Raw genomic sequence first — 6,000 nt, 5'->3', positions numbered from 1 at the left:
TCACAGATTCAGGAGACAAACACAAAAAAGGAGTCAAGTGTCTAGCATTTTTTTTTTTTAAATGGAGTCTTGCTCTGTTGCCCAGGCTGGAGTGCAGTGGTGCGATCTCAGCTCACTGCAACGTCCCTCTCTGGATTCAAGCGATTCTCCTGCCTCAGTCTCCTGAGTAGCTGGGACTACAGGTGTGCACTACCACATCCAGCTAATTTTTGTCTTTTTAGTGGAGATGAGGTTTCACCATATTGGCCAGGCTGGTCTCGAACTACTGACCTAATGATCCGCCAGCCTCGGCCTTCCAAAGTGCTGGGATTACGCCCGGCCTCATTTTTACTATAAACTGACATTTGAGTGCCTCCCACCCTATCCTGGCCCCGGGCACCTGCTCAAACCATGATGAGATGATGAGCTTTTGTGGCTCGGACGCACTGCTGGGCGCCCTGTTCGTGAGGCTGCTCGGCGGGGGCACCCTCCACTACAAGCTGGCCCTAAAGGGCAGCACAAGCGGGAGGCGTTTGGCCGCCGACTCCTCCAATGGCTTCTACTCGTGGACGCGGATGTCCATGAGCTCCGTGTCCGCCTCGCCCAGCCACTTCTGGGGCGCCTGCTGCCTGGAGCACCGACTGGCTGGACACGCTGAGCAATGGGATGGGATGGGAGGGCAGAGTGGTGGCTGCGGCTGCGGCCACGGTGCGCAGTGAAAAAGAGCAGCTGCAGGCGCTGAAGCACCGCTTCACCGGCTACATCGACAGGGTGCGGCAGCCAGTCGTGAACAACTGCAGCATGGAGGGTGAGGCGGCGGCGCTGCAACAGCAGCAGGTGGGCCGCACTGCCACGGGCGAGCTGTATGAACGCGAGGTCTGAGAGATGCGCCGCAAGGTGCTGTACCTGGGCACCGCGCTATCCGCTGCGCCTGGAGCAGGAGCACCTGCTGGAGGACTTCGCACATGTGCATCAGTGCCTCCACAGAAAGGCCCAGCAGCGCGAGGAGGGCAAGTATGTGGCCCACTCGCGGGCTTCTTGCGGGAGGCCGAGGCGGCGGGCGTGGAACTGCAGAAGAAGGCGCAGGCACTGCAGGAGGAGTGCAGCTACCTGCGGCGCCACCATCAGGAGGAGGTGGGCTAGCTGCCCGGCGAGATCAGCGCTGCAGCGCCTGGCAGGCACAGGCGCAGGTGCAGGCCACGTTGGGGGACTCCCTCAAGTGTGGCGTGATGTAGGCGCATCAGCGCTGCAGGAGATCTGCGGCAGCTTGAAGGCCACGCAGTGCAAAGCACGCTGCAGTCCGAGGAGTGGTTCCAAGTGAGGCTGGACCGACTGTTGGAGGCAGCCAAGGTGAACACAGACGACATGCGCTCAGTGCAGGAGGAGATAACAGTACCAGCGTCAGCTTCGGGCCCAGACCACAGAGCTGGACGCACTGAAAAGCACCATGGACTCACTGGAGAGGCAGCCCTCTAAGCTGGAGGACCCTTATCAGGCCGACATTGCCTCCTACCAGGAAGTCATTCAGCAGCTGGATGCCAAGCTGAGGAACACCAAGTGGGAGATGAGGGCCCAGCTGCGAGAATACCAGGACTTGCTCAATGTCAAGATGGCTCTGGATATAGAGATAGCCGCTTACAGAAAACTCCTGGAAGGTGAGGAATGTCAGATTGACTTTGGCCTGATTCCTTTCTCGCTTCCAGAAGGACTCCCCAAAATTCCTTCCACTTCCACTCACATAAAGGTCTAAAGCAAAGAGAAGATCAAAGTGGTTGAGAAGTCTGAGAAAGAAACTGTGATTGTGGAGGAACAGATGGAGGAGACCCAAGTGACTGAAAAAGTGACTGAAGAGGAGAAAGGAGGCCGAAGAGGAAGAAGGCAAGGAGGAAGAAGGGGGTGAAGAGGAGGAGACAAAAGGGGGAGAAGAAGCAGCAAAGTCTCCCCCAGCAGAAGAGGCCACATACCCAGAGAAGGAAGCCACGTCCCCAGTGAAGGAAGAGGCAAAGTCACTAGCTGGGGCCAAGTCCCCAGAGAAGGAGGAAGCAAAATCCCCAGCTGAGGTCAAGTCCCCCAGGAAGGCCAAGTCCCCAGCAAAGGAAGAGGCAAAGTCACTGGCTAAGGCCGAGTCCCCAGAGAAAGAGGAAGTAAAATCTCCAGCTGAGGTCAAGTCCCCCGGGAAGGCCAAGTCCCCAGCAAAGGGGGAGGCAAAGTCACTGGCTGAGGCCAAGTCTCCAAAGAAGGCCAAGTCCCCAGTGAAGGAAGAAGCAAAGTACCCTGAGAAGGCCAAGACTCTTGATGTGAAGTCTCCAGAAGCCAACACTCCAGCAAAGGAGGAAGCAAGGCCCTCTGCAGATAAATCCCCCAAAAAGGCCAAAAGCCCTGTCAAGGAGGAGGTCAAGTTCCCAGAGAAGGCGAAGTCTCCCCTGAAAAAGGATGCCAAGGCCCCTGAGAAGGAGATCCCATAGAATGAAGAGGTGAAGTCCCCAGTGAAGGGGTGGGAGAAGCCCCAGGAGGTGAAAGTCAAAGAGACCCCAGAGAAGGCAGAGGAAGAGAAAGCTCCTGTCACACCAAAAACAGAGAAGAAGGACAACAAGAAAGAGGAGGCACCCAACAAGGAGGCTCCAAAGCCCATGGAGGAGGAGAAGAAGGAAGCTGCCATCGAAAAGCCCAAAGAATCCAAAGTTGAAGCCAAGAAGGAAGAGGCTGAAGATAAGAAAAAAGCAGCCACCCCAGAGAAGGAAGCTCCTGCCAAGGTGGAGGTGGAGGAAGATGCTTAACCCAAAGAGAAGACAGAGGTGGTCAAGAAGGAACCAGATGATGCCAAGGCCAAAGAAACCAGAAAACCAGCAGAGAAGGAGGAGGCAGCAGCAGCACTGGAGAAAAAAGACACCAAGGAGGAGAACGCCACTGAGGTCAAGAAGCCTGAGGAGAAACCCAAGACAGAGACCAAAGCCAAAGACGACCCACCCTCTCAAAGGAGCTCAGCGAACCTAAGGCGGAAAAGGCTGAAAAATCGTCCAGCACAGACCAAAAAGACAGCAGGCCTCCAGAGAAGGCCACAGAAGACAAGGCTGCCAAGGGGAAGTAAGGCAGGGAGAAAGGAATGTCTGGAACAGCCAAAGAAACTCAGAAGGGTCCCGGAGCTCAAGGATCGGAGTAATGCAATTTTCACTTTTTTTCTCTTTATGTAAGAAGAAACTGCTTAGATGACAGGGCCTCTTTCTTGAAACAGGAACTTCTGTTAGCAATATGTTAGCAAGAGAGGGCACTCCCAGCCCCCTGCCCCCACGCCCTCCCCAGGCGATGGATAATTATGTTATGATAGCTTATGTAGCCGAATGTGATACATGCCAAATGCCATACGTAAACACTTGACTGTAAAATCTGCCCCCCTCCTTTCCAAATAAGTGCATTTATTGCCTCTATGTGCAACTGACAGATGACCGCAATAATGAATGAGCAGCTAGAAACACATTATGCTTGAGATGTCTTAACCTATTCCCAAATGCCTTCTATTTTTCAAAGCAGTGGTCAAGCCCTTGCCCAGAGCTCTCTATTCTGGAAGAGTCGTCCAGGTGGGGCTGGGCACTGGCCACTGAATGATGCCAGGGCACACTTGCTACTGGAGTCCAGTTTCAATTGCTTCTGTGCAATAAAACAAAGTGCTTATAAAATGAATTAAAAAAGAAAAAAACCCTGACATTTGCCAGGGCTTCAGTGATGATCTGAAAGGCTACACTGTGTGTCTGTGGCCAGGTCCTACTGATGTTTAGCTTGGTTGTATCTAGATGATCACAGCAGAATTTCAGTATCAGTATGATCCCACAAACATTGCCACTGCCAGGCAAAGAGGTGGGTGTTCTCATAAAAGCAGCCTAATGTAATCAGCCACCAATGCATGCACCATGGCGGCAGACGTGCTCTTTTCCAGCCAAAAAGCCCGTCTCTGAGAGCTTGTTCTGTTGTCAGGTGGTATCTCCTCCAAGGCAAAAACTGAGTTTCCTTTTCCTCTTGGACTTCCCACCCACAAAGCAGAGAGTTCAGACTTGACCCACGGTGCCAGTTCCTGTGTGAAGCCTGGGTTCCGGATGTGAGAGTCACTCACCTTGGAAGTCCCCCAAGCGGTAAATGCCTCTGACAGAAGAAGGGGTACATGCTTGTTGCTAGCTGTATAATCATGTGCTTTTAGGGAAAAGAGCTTTGAGTCACCACATACTAGATACACGAATCTAGGCATGTCATTTCATGTCTTTGCATCTCAGTTTCCACATTTGTAAAAGAAGACAAATACTTTGTTTTCAAGCCTATTGTGAGGTCAAATGAAGAGATGTGTGTCCAGGGTCTAACACAATGCCTGGCCCCTAGGAGATGCTCGACAAATGTCAGCTTTCCTCTCAGATTGCCTCTATGTGCCTGATAATGAGGCCAACTTAAAAGAATAAAAGAAGAGACAAAATAATAGAGAAGTTTCACCTTGGGAAATAAGCCAGGAAAGTTCAAGCTCAGGGCCTGGAGACTTCGTAGCAAATAAGTCATGGACTGTAGACTGAGAAGAACTAGGAAACTTTATATGATTCCTTAGGTATACATTACTTTTCTCTGCTTTTTACTTTTGTTTTTGTTACCCTCCTCTTCCTAGTTATTTCTCAGGATTGCCTAAATAGAAAGCCAGCAGAGCCTGTGAGATTGTGATCTAAGAAGCTGTGATGTAGGGAGCAGGGGGAGACAGGGCCCTTCTCAGCTGTTGGGCTTGGGATATGAGCCCCAGAACACCAAGGAGGTGGCGCCTGCTGCCCAGAGTAGAGGAAGATCGACTGAGGCCCTAGCTCTGAGCAGAAAAGGTGGGAGAAGTCAGCTCTCCTAGGCCAGGAGAGTGGCCACCATGGCTAAGTAGTAGGAAGTCTATGCAGCTCTCCAGCAAACTGCAAGAGCCCAAAAAGTGCTGGTTGTATGAATAACTGAACAAGCAGGTGAAAGAAGTGATGATGTAATGGAATTCAAGCTAAAAAAAACCCAGGCTTAAAATGTGAATTCTAATTTTTTCCTATTTAGTATCTGTGTGATCTTCAAAGCAACCTCTTTGGGCCTCAGTTTTGTCATGTCTGAAATGGTGAGGTACGGCCAGGTGCTGTGGCTCACGCCTGTAATCCCAACACTTTGGGAGGTCGAGGCAGGTGGATCGCTTGAGGCCAGAGTTCAAGACCAGCCTGGGCAACATAGTGAGACCCTGTCTCTACAAAAATAAAAATTTTTTAAAAATTAAAAAAATAAAATGGTGATCTGGGGGAAGGAGTTATAATCTGGCCTGCTCACTTAAACTCAAAAGTTTGTGGTGAAGGCTAGATGAGGTCACCAACAAAAAACCTACACCGAATGCTGGAATTTTCAGGACAGCATTGTGATGGTGAGGGTGGCCATAAGAACCATCTGGGGAAAATCACTCAAAGGAAGACTTCTGGGATTTGGTTCAGCCCTGGCCGGATCCCACTCCAGGAGAGAGGGCAATCTCTTCACAGTCAGATGAGCTGATCATCTCAGGGCAACCCAGTGAAAGTATCCCTTTCTGGCAGCTTCCAGGGTTGCTTTTTTTCACAGGACGGTGGGCCAAAGTCCCTGCCTGCTGCTGCCACCCTCTGGCAGCAACCTAAGCCGCACTCTTGTCAATTTCACTGGTTAGAACACCTAATTTTTGCACATTCATTTACATTTGCATAGTGTTTTTCAGTTTACACTTTTCCCCCCTCAAGAATGATGCCCTTTCATCCAAACAATATCCTTGTGGCATAAACATTTTTGTAGATGAAGAAACCAAGGTTTGGGAAAGGTAAATGGTTTGTCTAAAGAGACTCGGAAAGGAGATGAGACCAGGCTTTCTGATTCCAAGTCCTGTGTTCTTTTCACTGTCACAGGGGCATGTCAGTTAGTTCTACTGCTATTGTTGCACTTCTCAAACTCTGACAGAAGCGGATATGAACATGGAGTTCTCCTGACCTCCTCTCTCACCCCATTCCTCCAACACAT

At 50.9% G+C, this 6,000-nt stretch overlaps 1 pseudogene; it reads left to right on the top strand.

Annotated features, from left to right (window-relative positions):
* The first annotated feature begins 398 nt into the window (after positions 1-398).
* Positions 399-3,067, top strand: LOC126930643 (neurofilament heavy polypeptide-like; annotated as a pseudogene).
* The last annotated feature ends 2,933 nt before the right edge of the window (positions 3,068-6,000 follow it).

Source organism: Macaca thibetana, chromosome 1 (assembly GCF_024542745.1).
Source record: "Macaca thibetana thibetana isolate TM-01 chromosome 1, ASM2454274v1, whole genome shotgun sequence".
In the NCBI taxonomy this organism is placed as follows: Eukaryota; Metazoa; Chordata; class Mammalia; order Primates; family Cercopithecidae; genus Macaca; species Macaca thibetana.
Note: the sequence above shows the minus strand (reverse complement) of the source record. Positions and strands in the feature narration are given on the sequence as shown.